Source organism: Lepisosteus platostomus, chromosome 10 (assembly GCF_059453375.1).
Source record: "Lepisosteus platostomus isolate fLepPlt1 chromosome 10, fLepPlt1.hap1, whole genome shotgun sequence".
Classification (NCBI taxonomy): Eukaryota; Metazoa; Chordata; class Actinopteri; order Semionotiformes; family Lepisosteidae; genus Lepisosteus; species Lepisosteus platostomus.
In genome coordinates, this window is record NC_142620.1 from 43184807 (window position 1) to 43197994 (window position 13188).

The following is a 13188-nucleotide window of genomic DNA, read 5'->3' on the forward strand; positions in this document are numbered from 1 at the left end:
AATTATCAGTCTTTCCTCCTTTGGAAGACTAGTATAAATGCTGGTAACTAATCAGTAATGTTTCACCCCAGCTCTGTGTTTGCTGGTTTCCATTCCTTTGTAAATATCCAGTTTTAATTGATTACTTTAATTCATCTTCTTGCTGCTTCAGGCTTTTGGTTAATTTGTTTCTGAAATACCTCACTCCATAGCTATTGTTTCTAACAAATGGAGCATATAAATATTTGATCAACCCCTCAATACCCTTATTACTGCTTGCACAGCAGTGATCAATTTGTGATGAACAGACAAAAGTGGGAATAAGTATATATACAGTATATAAAACACTGCTACAACGATCTTTGAAGTGTTCTTTTGCAGAGGCCCATTTGGTTACATTCCAGACAGCACACCTGAATGCGGGGAGTTTTGAAATTTAGCAACTGGTACTGAGCTGGTACCAATTACAAATCCCATTTGATCTTTTATTAGTTGAAAGCTAATTTAAAAATATATCCCAAAAGAAAAACTGATTATTTATTTTTAATTCTAGTGTGATTATAAACTTGGCAAGAGCAAAAACTCAAAGACACAGTGGTTCCCCAGGACCAGACCAGGGAATCACTGCTTTAGTTGCCCCTGCGTTCTTCACTGTGAAGAAGATGAGTGTGTGCCCACTGTGATGGACTGGTCTTCCATCCAGGGTGAAGCCACACCTTGGACTCGTTACTTCCTGATGAGCCTCTGACTGCCAGGAATACTGTACATGGTTATCTGATAATGGCTTGATGTAAACAGACAATGAAGCTGTGTAATAAAGAGTATATTGGTATGGCAAAGAAAATCTCAATACAGAATTGAAAACAATTCTAAACTGGGATGGCTATTATTTTTTTAATGCAATGTGGAGCCTTTCTTGACTGTGCCACTCAGTGAGATCCATTAGTTTGTGTAACTGATACAATCCTTGTGACAATTCAAGCACAAAACAGACTACGCACAAACAAGTTTGTATATGGAAGCTGGCCATTGTACCTCATGCTTAACCTGGAGCCAAAGCCCATGTCAAAAGATGACATTTAAATCACAAGTGCAGAAAAGTGCAGAAGTGCTTGGAGGTATTGATTGATTTAAACAGTTGGAGACATACACAATTACAGTATGAAATGACTATATCTTAATAATGCATACTGAGCTTTTAATTGTCACATCTCTTAGAACAGAAAACTAAGTGGAAGTATGTAGCTTGATACCTCACAAGAAGAGTAGTAATAATCCTAAATTAAGGTTAAGAGCTAAGGGATGAATCCTAAATGAATCTAAAGAGCTCACATTAAATATTGCATTCCAGATAAATGTGAAATATTTACTGGGTTCATTGTGGGATCTCTTTGGTTTGGGGGAGAATAGTGGTCTTGATTTTGTTCTCAGAAGCACTTAACCAAGCGCCCATTGACAAGTTCCTGGGAGCAGTAGTTCCAGAGATGAACACAGGATGGTGGTATAGACACAAGCAATGACACCTACAGTTCATCAACTGTACCTGCAGGAATGGAAGTAAAAAACATTCTTTAAAATGAGGATGTTCAGTTTTATTGTTCTTTCTAGTGATTCTAGTGATTTTTTTTTCTCTGCCAGGTTATAAATGGTAGCTTCAATGGAATAAACTGTATGAATGTTCACATTTAGACTTTTCAAATCAGACAAAACAACTTGAAATTGAAATGCCACCCTTAGACTAAGCCTCACAGAGCCTTTTTTTAGAAGAGAGGGTAAAATACACTATTTACAGTATAAGTTCTGTTAACCCATAGGCACAAACAAATATTAGTTTGGCAGGTTTATAATGTATAAAATGTATATAACAAATGCTTCCTAGGGGTAATTGTAATCTTATTTATAGTGGTTTGGACTGATGTCTGAGTGCAAAAACCAAGTCATAAATATGAAATGTCACTACCCATTATTTCATTTGGAAATATTCAAAATTCCTAAAACCAGAGCCAGGGTGGTGCCCAGTTAGAGCCCTGGGTTATCCATTACTGTTAGCTCTATGGGAACCATATGGCACAACTTCTTTTAAATCAACCTGGGTTCTATGAAATCACAGGACATGCCTGGCATGTTGATAATGAAGTAATAATCCCCACTGAAGAACTATCAACATACTGTAGCCACTGCAGTGATGACTGGAGTTAACTATTCAGTAGCTGGAATAGCTTCTCTGACTCTAGTACAGTATAACGAGATCTAGAGTGGTCCACATCCCGAATTTGCAGACATTACAGCTTCATAACAGTAGGCCTGATTATTCAATCCAGGTTTTGTAGGAATAGAGTTAATTTTAAACTAAGCAAACATTTTGTTTTGCCTTTTTTTGAGCCAACAAATGTTGTCCAGCATTGGAAAATCTGAACCACGGAACAGATATTTCTATGTTAGTCCACTTTCTAAAGAAGCCCAAATGGTTTTTTTTTAAGATTACTGATTTACAGTACTTTGAAACTGGCTTTTGGAAGAACGTATTTAAAGGTGGTGAATATCAGATCAGACCCTTCATCTAGACAAATTATATTTTTTTAAATGTAACACGGCACACATTTTTCAAAGTGTTATTGCAAGGAAAAGGCAAAAACAAAAGACTTTTCAGGCTGAAAGTATGTCAGTGTACAGATATTTCCAAAAACTGAGGAATCGATATGTGCTTGGTTTCAACGGATGTGCTGTTCAGACACTCGGATACAGTACTTTCATATCTTGCAAATGAGCTTAACAATTATGAAATGTAAGTTGTGAGTGTTATTTTGGCTTACAATCCAGGCATTCTTTAAAAGAAAATACCACTTTACTGATCAGCAAGATACAGGTTGCTACATTTTAACAACCCCCAGGACATTTTGTCTTTAGAACCAATAATTCCAGGTCAAGGAAATAAAGAAAGCAAATAAAAAAGCAAATCCCTAATAAGATACTCTCCGAATACCCTGCTACAATTGTACTGTTTTCCGAGTTTTAAAGCTTACAGGACTCTGTCTTTTTGGTTAAAGGTAACAGGTAGCTGATAGTTAAGGTATGGTATGAGCCAAAAGCAACTAAATTGCTTTGATTGTTGAAGTGGATCAGAGTAATGGTGAAATGTTACCTCTTTGACTAAAGGCTGCCATTTTTTTTCCGAATTACTATGATGTGTCATCTGATTTTAAAGCTGTTTTAGTTTAGCTAACAGCTTATCCAATATTCAATATGGCACAAACCCACTCTGTTCCGTGCAATTGAAAGCCACGTAGTTTTTATTTTACACATCTTTCTAAAAGCAGTTGTTTTGTTGAATTAAAGAGCGTTAATCTCCTTTGTGTTGATTGTTCCACGTTCCCTAAGAGCTACAGTGCTGGGTTATTGAATACAGACCTGTTGTGGAGCTGTTTTAACTACAGCTCAAAAGAGAGCTCCACTAAAACATAATTGGGAAGCAGTTAACTATACCGCAATGCTGTGTGAAGAGAAACTGCATTGTTTCAGCTTTTGAAAGGTGCACTCAAATAGATTTTTGGTGCTCAACAAATACACAAAGAAATAATGAATGAATGTTAACTCTTTGCAATCAATGTACTTAATTCCTTTCTGCAGCCCCAGTCTGCACATTTAGCTAATGAATGTGGTCACAACAGTCCAATAGAGGACTTATGAAAGGTGATGACTCAGTTATAACAGACCAGACAGGAAAGAAGAAAAGACTAGAGAAGAGGGCAGACAGATGGAAAGCTGTCCACATCTATAGTAACGGATTAATTCTAATTTGTAAACTACAGGTTTATGGTTGGGAACTTTTAATATTTTTAATACAAAATCACAAAGTGGTGCTTGGCACCCAAAGCAATTCCAGCGAGGATTGTGGGTATTAAGAACCGAATGGCACAGAAAACAAGGAAGTTTTAGGTGAGATTTAAAATCATCAGCAAAAGCGTATTTTTGATATGGCCAGCAAGAGTATTCCAAAGATGAGGGGCAACCACTGAAAAGACTCGCTCCCCTAATATACGATGTAAAGTCCTTGGAAGGTTCCTAGAAAGAGCCTAGAACCAGCGGAACAAAGTGAGCTCACTGGTAGAAACTCCTGAAGGTACACAGGAGACAGATCATGCCAAGTAGGTCAACAAAAGGATTTTGAAATCAATGCCATAGGAGACTGGTGTCTTGATAATCTGTTTTAAGCATTAAATAGCTATCTATTTTTAAAGGTGATTGCAAGAAAACTTTTCTTTTCACAAATTTCCAGCTATGCCCTTAAGTTTCATTCACCAAACTTCATTTTTAAATAACTATTGGGGTCCTTTTATTCCCTTTATATTTCTGGAAACCTCATGTCAAATCACCATCAGTGTCTAGAGCTCTTCCTCAGAACACTTTCCCTTGCAGTCACAGTTAAGCCTGTACTGTATACTCATATCTCTACGGTCTAAAGAAAGAAAAAAGGGAACAAATATCATCACACCAGTCCTTGACAGAAGGAAATAAAGGCGGCCTGAAATAGCTCTGTCAATAAAAGCAACCACTGCTCCCTCTTATCAGTTTTGCACCTGCTGAAAACCTATAAATGTAGATGCAACTAATTACAACCAGGAGTTGAAAGTACTTTCCCTGCATGTTCCATTGATCACTCCTGTGCCATTCGACATGCAGAAAACCTTGTAATTGCCCAGCATGGCTCTATTCCTGTTTCAACGGCCTGATGCTAGACTGTGATAAGAACCACTGGCAATACGCTTTGCTGTTTCAAGACAGAGATAAATGCCTTGGAAATGAAATGAGCTGCAAATAAATGCAAAAGCAACTCACTGTTATGATTTAATGGGACACTTCCGCGGGTACAATTTCTTAACCAGCTCGTGTAGAGGCTTTAAGCAGCAAAGCTTTCGTTTCATGACGTTTGATAAGCTTCACAGGGTTTTTTGGAATTTCATTTGTGTGTGTGAATAAAGGTTAATTTGATATGGAGAGAAATAAAAAATGTGAGTTAGGGATTTATAAAGAGGGCTACAAGCACTAAAATGCTTGATAATAACTCATCTGGTGCTTTTCTGCACTGTTTTGGAGCGCTTTTAGTTTAATTTTGCCACGTTCGCCTCAGCTGCTGCTCTGTGAGGTGAGCTAGCTGCGTCACATCCGCAGGGTATGTCATTGTGTTCCTGACACCCTATAAGCAATAAATGCTTGGATCTAACAGAGCTCAGGGATCTGTCATTGTGTGTGAATATGAGCCCTTCAATAGTGGTTTCTGTGTTTCCCTGGTTACACTTGTTGATCCCCTTAACTGCTTTCTTTGCAGCCTCTCTCGTCTCTCGGGTTCCCTGTGGCTTGGTTTTTTCTTATCTCTCGGATTCCCTACGACTTGGTTTTCTCCCAGTGTCTACGTGTCTCCAAACTTGGATGGATCACTCTCTATGATGCCTGGATTAAGCCCCTCGCTACAACCCGAGCTTGTGTGGTTCCCTGGTTGGGAGTAGCTCCGCGGCTGCTGGTGTGCGTGGCAGCCTGCCACTCTCCAGAGTGTGTCTTCTCCCTCTCACCCATTTTCAGGAGTGGGTAGCTCAAGAACCTGGCCCCCCGCTGGTGCGCGTCTGGACTAGATGGTCGCTCTTGCGGGAAGGCAGGGTGCCGTAGCCGGCTAGGGGAGCCTGACTCAGCTGCTCTTCACCCAGCGATTGGGTCTTCTTCCATTCCTGGATCACACTACCGAGGTGGCCTATTACAGTCTGTAAATTAACATTGAATTTGGTGGCCGAGTGATTTTTTTCTTTAAGCAATTTATGATGTGCAATGAGAGGACCATTCCACTGAAGAAGAAATCTGAGTTTGAGTCAAGTTTTGTGATCATTCCTTTCTTTCTTACAGGTGATGCGATGGCTGAGTGGTTAAGGCGTTGGACTTAAAATCCAATGGGGTCTCCCCACGCAGGTCGTACTCTGCTCACAGTGAGGATGGCATATTTAAGAGCTGTGTGGTGGTTCTGTGGCTAAGGCTCTGTGCCTGTGGCTGGAAGGTTGCCAGTTTGTATCCCGTGGCCGGCAGAGAAATCCTACTCTGTTGGGCCCCTGAGTAAGGCCCTCAACCCTAACTGCTCCAGGGGTGCCATATAAATAACTGACCCAGTGCTCTCTGACCCTGAGCTTCTCTCCCTGTCTGTGTGTCTCCTGGAGAGCAAGGTGGGGTATGTGAAGAGACAAATTCCTAATACAAGAAATCTTCATTCTTTTATTTTTGAAATTGGAAAAAAGAAATGCAGAATAATAATAATAATAATAATAATAATAATAATAATAATAATAATAATAATAATAATAATAATTGCTTACACTTATATAGCGCTTTTCTGGACATTCCACTCAAAGCGCTTTACAGGTAATGGGGACTCCCCTCCACCACCACCAATGTGCAGCATCCACCTGGATGATGCGACGGCAGCCATAGTGCGCCAGAACGCTCACCACACATGAGCTATCAGTGGGGAGGAGAGCAGAGTAATGTAGCCAATTCATAGATGGGGATTATTAGGAGGCCATGATTGGTGAGGGCCAATGGGAAATTTGGCCAGGACGCCGGGGTTACACCCCTACTCTTTTGGAGAAACGCCCTGGGATTTTTAATGACCACAGAGTGTCAGGACCTCGGTTTTATGTCTCATCCGAGCGACGGCGCCTGTTTACAGTACAGTGTCCCGTCACTATACTGGGGCATTAGGACCCGCATGGACTGCAGGGTGAGCACCCCCTGCTGGCCCCACTAAGACCTCTTCCACAATAACAGCAGTATTAAAAAAACAGTCTAATTTTTCTCATGACCATCTCTCCTGATCCATTGCCATAACTTTTCTCAGGTGGTAATCCATTAACTTACCCAAGCTATTACACAGAGGGACTGTGAGCATCTAGATCTAGATTGGGCGGAGCGTTGGCTCTGTGGCTAAGGATCTGTGCCTGTGGCTAGAAAGTTGCTGGTTCAAATCCTCCAGCCAGCGGAGGAATCCTATTTTGTTGGGCTCCTGAGCAAGGCCCTTAACCCCAACTGCTTCAGGGGTGCTGTACAATGGCGGACCCTGCGCTCTGATTCCAGTCTCTCTCCCTATCTGTGTCTGTGTGTCTCATGGAGAGCAAGCTGGGGTATGTGAAAAGATAATTCCTAATGCAAGAAATGGTAAAGGGTTAATAAAGTGATGTTATTATTATCATTGACTGAAGGATAACCACGACCACACAGTCCCACGACCCAGGCAAAAGGTAATGCCATATGAACCACATGAAGAAAGCTCATTGGTGCCAGGAAACACACTTATTGTCCCACTGTAAAATTAACTTTAATTCCTGATTAGCTTGCAGAAACAGAAGAACCGATGCCTTACAGACAGTATCCCTGAGCAGTAAATTTGTTTTCAAACTGCAGCAAGGCTTTCTTGTGCTAAAGGAGATTTCTCCCTACATCGCCACGTATCCATTGTCCCACCAGTTGGTTTGAATAATGAGTCTGCATTTCGTTCACCACAATGTCCCCACAGAGATTAAGGGCATTAAGGTCAAGACCAAAACTGCATTCATTGGTGAATAAACACTGCTGCTTGCTTGGCAGTCACCTGTGAATTTCCCCCCATCTTCAGAAGACAGTGATTTAGGGTCTTGGCCTCTTTAAGTTACCACTAAATGGCCTCTGAGCATACAGATCACTTTAAGGCAGAATCTAAGCTACAATCATGCTCTATATGTGCAAGTAATCTCTTCCAGGAATTCTTACATTACAGCTACCGCAGACTAAAAATGGCTAAACAGATGGGTCAGACTTATATAGGATGGTCCTGGGCTGCTGTAGTGCCCCTCTGTCTTCTAGGGTGCAGCTTGTTCATCACAGAGCCAGTTTTCTGGTTTCTGTGGACTTAAACTGCTAAAGAAGAGCATCTTGCTCTCTCACAGACAGCCATCTTCATCATGCCAATAGCAAACAGACAATCTTCTTTATTCAAGGAGGACACAGTGGTACCTTTCTCTGTTCTAGCGTTAATTAAAATCATGTCTTTCTGAATGGCTGTTCATACAGATTCTCAATCAACTCATTCTGGCAAATTTAACTCAACACAAATAGCAAACACTAAGTACCTGGCATTGTTTTATGAAATCATGTGACTTGAATTTAGTACTTTTTCCTCACTATTTAAGTATGTACCCAACAACAAAAACGAGTGTGTACTTTCTATATGCATTGGTATATATAATGTGTTCTTGGCAAGTAAAAAAAGCTTCTGTTTATCTCACAGTGAGTTCCCTCACTTTATCCAAAGTGTTGTAAAACACTTTGGGATTCTTTGGGCTATAACACCAAAAAGGTTATATTAGGTGTGCTTTTAGGTTTGTGCAGTCTGGGGTCTAGTGACTGCAATGGGGAAGAACATGGGAAAGAGAATTCTGAATTTCTTACAAAACAGGTAAAGGCTGTGAGGGCTTCACATTTAACATGGCTCTTCTTTTTTAGACAGCAAAGTGGAACATTTGTAGCATAGCTATAACAAGTTATTTTGTTAAGAAAACAAGGTTCAGGTTCAGGTGTTGTAGCTGATTATTTGGTAAATGCTATTGTTTGTAAAGGAAAAGAATACCAAATTCTCAACTTTAGCTCCCTATTGCCCCATATGAGGTTGATAATTGGTATGCAAGAGACCATAGCAAAGGAATTCATAGTTCCATGGACTGCAGCTCAAACAAAGGTAGGGACTAGTTTACAGAAGAGGACTCTTTCATTCACCAACAGTTAACATTCATTGTCTAACTTTGCAGTTTGGCAGCGTATGCATGTCTGCAGATGTATGACTCAGAAAGAGCTGTTTCATGAAATAGGCCTATTCGTGTTAAATGTTAAACAAATCAGAGGTGAGAGCATTGATGTGCCTCTTAATTTGAAAACAAATGAGACCATTTACAATATAAAACATGTAGCAAGAATATTTGGATAAATATTTGAATAATTAATAACTAGCACCTTCTCTCTGTCAGAGCTCTAACTACCCCCCACCCCCCCACAGAGCAAATTAAGTCTGTTGCAGATTGCCATCTTGCCTGTGGCTTTTTTTAACCTTTTCGTTTTAATGCCAAGACTTGTCATGCATAAAATTGATTCCCGATGATACAATTTAACAGTAGGGTCACTCCTAAAGAAAAAGTGAGCAAAACCAATTATTTCCAATAAATGTCTGGACTGTGCACTGTTGTATTTGCTTAGATGGGGTGTTGTCATCATTACTGGGACTAAAACTCACCTTCCAAAGCACCGAGGAGCTTAATCTATCCAATAGATAAGTATGGGGTGGAAAACTACTCAAGTTAGCTGAAGGAGTAAACGTACTAAAAACAAATGGCTCCAAACCTTTTTTCATTGCCTTCCAACTCTTTAATTTTAGTAAATAAAAACCATCAATAACCTGACAAAGATTAAATTATAACCCAAGTAAAATCTGAAATCAAAGCAATTTTATAATTTTACATTAGAGTCAGTTCTGCAAAATGTCAGTTTTATTTTAACACAATTTTAAATGGTTTACTTTACATTCCATTAATTCTCTCATTTGTGAAAGATGAACTGATTGAAAAAAAAAACTACCTGATATAGTATATATTACTAAATTTATTTGTATTAGGAGAATAGTATGAAGGTAGCTGTCCCAGTATTTATTAGTCACCAGTACCAGACCACTAAAACTCAATGCAGTTAAATTAAACTAAATACAGTCCAGGCAAAAATGTAATACTGAACATGTCTGTACTTGTATTTCACTGACCCAGGGACCTTTCTGCTACTGAGTGAAAGAAAGAACAGATCATTTTCCAGCTCAGTGTTTGTGTGAACTGCACTTCTAATGTTTCTTATATAAAAAATACGGCAGTAGCTGTTCAATTACTCCAGCAATATAAAAGTGACCTCAGGGCCCCCGCCCCCCTCCTCCTTCCCCCTACGTCAAGCTTTTAATAAATATTCCAAACAGAACTTTAATTAAATTTTAAAAAAAGAAAAGATTGCATGTACAGTATGGAGCAAAGGAAAACTGCGCATATGAACCACTAATGAACCATATGTTCTGTCACAGCTCTGTAATACAATGTCACTTAACGATCCATTCTTTATTTCTTTTTGTTTTCATTAGCCTTTTTCTTTGCAGGTAACTGCGAGCTTTGTTTTTAAACAGGGAATACCTTGGTAATGGGAAACGGCACCTTGATCTGCTAAACATCTGCTGTTCCATCACATATCATTACAGATGTATTTGATTTTCCACACGGAAAATTGTTTGCACCTGTTCATGCTTTTCCCGGAGTACATTCAGCGCTCATCATTAGCACTTTGCTTTTTTTTGTGTGGTGTTTTTCTTTTTCCACTAAACAGCATTTCACGATTCAAGATCGGTCTTGCAATTCATGTCAGAAAAAGTACTTTCCAACATTTATCACTTTGTCCACGCAGTGCTGTGCTGGGTGGAAACTGGCTGAGGAGTCCTTGATAGACCAGATGCAAGACATCAGCATCATCTTCTTTTGGAGCCGTGATCTTGCTTGCTAAACGTCTGAAAAACAGGCTCAGAAACCTTCTCATTTCTGTGCAGATGCTGAATAGCCTTTTTAGGTGGAACATGATGAGGAAGTCCCTATGATCTTTAAGAAAAACACTGGAGGCGATCCTGAGATCAGGATCATCAGTTGCGATGAAACAGCAGTACAAGAAGGGCTGGATTATACTTATGTATCCCACCTATGAATGTTACATTAACCAAACAATTTATGGCAAGGCTGATTTTGCACTTCTGATTTACTGAAATGGGGTCAGGTGCTAAGCGGGTGCTCATTCATGTCACTGATTCCTTATCCTTTAAGATGAAAGATCACCAGAGAGTTGTGTATCCTGGGGGGTGGGGTGGTGCCATATTGAAGACAGTGGCATCTGACTCTACGCCGACATTTACAACTACTGCATGTGGAAAGGTTGCTGCAGATTATTTTTTATGCCTGGTACTGGATTTTGATAAGGCTACAGCAGCACTACAACTTCAATCGAAGGATTAATATTCAGGCCAAAAGAATCGGCCAGGCTGCGCACAAGGCTCTCAACCTGTGAAGCAGATTGTTCAAAGTACAGGTTGAGCACCCTGGCCCAGACAACACAAATTCATTAGTTAATTAACTGTGGCCAGAGTCTTCCTAACAGCAGCACACAGGCAGGTACAGCCAGCAATCAATTAACCAGGTTATCTGGGTCCTGTAAATTTTGGCACTGTGGGGCTCCGAGTTTGAATAGGAAGCAAATGGCACTGCCACTACATATTCCATGAGGGTCCAATGGTCAGAGTGGTAAAGCCAAATAAGGAACAAGTAATAGGTTTATTCCATGCTGAAAACACAACGTTTCAGCCGTGGAGCCTTCTTCAGGTGTGACAAGCAAATAGATCATTTATCTAAACTGGGGACGGTAACAACGGAAAAAGTGAACGAAATCAAACACCATGACATGAGCTCCAACAATGCTATTGTCTTTGAACTCAAAGTGGTGATAAACATTGCTGGGAGGCTGCAGTGAGGCTGTCAAGCATAATTTTATGTTGTACTATAATATTAGTGCAATTTACCTGCTAATTGATGTAGAGCTAACCATTTTAATAATGTCTGGAGCACAGATGAAACAAAGAGTTTATTCCAGAAATTCTCTTCACATTTCTTTGTCAAAGTACCTTTCGAAATGATATTTCATTTTAAAATTACACCCGAGCCTCTATATTCCTGAATTACACAACTGATCCAAATATTATCATCAGGCAATAATCACCGGCAAAGTCTTCTGTGAGGTATTTCAGGCTCCTGCCAGGTGAAGTCTGCGTGACAGGTGAAATACCCCGGCTACAATTAAACTTTTCTTTTCACCTGTCTTAATGATAAAAAACATTACAGTGGAATTTAGTATGGCATGTCTACGAAAATTTGATTGTCTACGAAAATGAAGAAATTTCTCTTGAATCGTGAATTTTTCCAAACCTGATGTTGAAAACACACAATTGTTAATCCACTAACAATCCACTGCTACACCTCTTGCCCCATCAGAGAAGACTCAGGAACTGATGCCTTTTCAGCCACATGAGGGCAGTGTTCTGCAGCATCTCCACACAGCACTGTCAAGATTCTATCAAACCCGGCAGTGTCTGGAAAACCGTGCCACCTTCTTGGATCTTCCAGTCTTTCATGGGTACAAACAAGGGCTAGATTAAAATCATCCAACTCCGGACCACAAGCAGCCAGCAGCCATATCACCCTGCAACTCATAACTGGCAACCCACTGAAGCTAAGGAGGTGTGAGCCTGGTCAGTGCCTGGATGGGAGACCTCTGGGAAAATCTAAGGTTGCTGTTGGAAGAGGTGTTAGTGGGGCCAGCAGGGGGTGCCCACCCTGTGGTCCATGTGGGTCCTAATGCCCCAGTAAAATGATGGGGACACTAAACTGTAAAAAGGTGCCGTCCTTCGGATGAGATGTAAAACCGAGGTCCTGACTCTCTGTGGTCATTAAAAATCCCAGGGCATTTCTTGCAAAGAGTAGGGGTGCAACCGTGCCGTCCTGGCCAAATTTCCCACTGGCCCTTATGAATCATGGCCTCCTAATAATCACCATTATGAATTGGCTTCATTACTCTGCTCTCCTCCCCACTGATAGCTGATGTGTGGTGAGTGTTCTGGCGCACTATGGCTGCCGTCGCATCATTGGAGGAGGGGAGTCCCCATTACCTGTAAAGTGCTTTGAGTGGAGTGTCCAGAAAAGTGCTATATAAGTGTAAGCAATTATTATTATTATTATAAATGTCAAGCAAAATGTGATAGCCTCAACACTTGGTACATGAACAAAACTATAATCCATTGACCTAGGAATTCACCTGTTCAGTCACACTGACACACTGGTCAATCAAGTGTGGTAACAAAACACATCAGATTCACATTATTTTGTAGTGAAATACCTAAGGAAATGCAAGACTAATTCAACACAGTCTTGTAAGCAGATGGCATGTACACTAACACTCCAAACCATCAAAACATTCAATACACAAAAGCCAACAGTGGGCAGACTGTGCTAATGGACCAAGAAGAGTTTAACACTAAGGACTGATTCCAGGGCTGGAATTGTGTGTGAATATCTGTGACAGAAC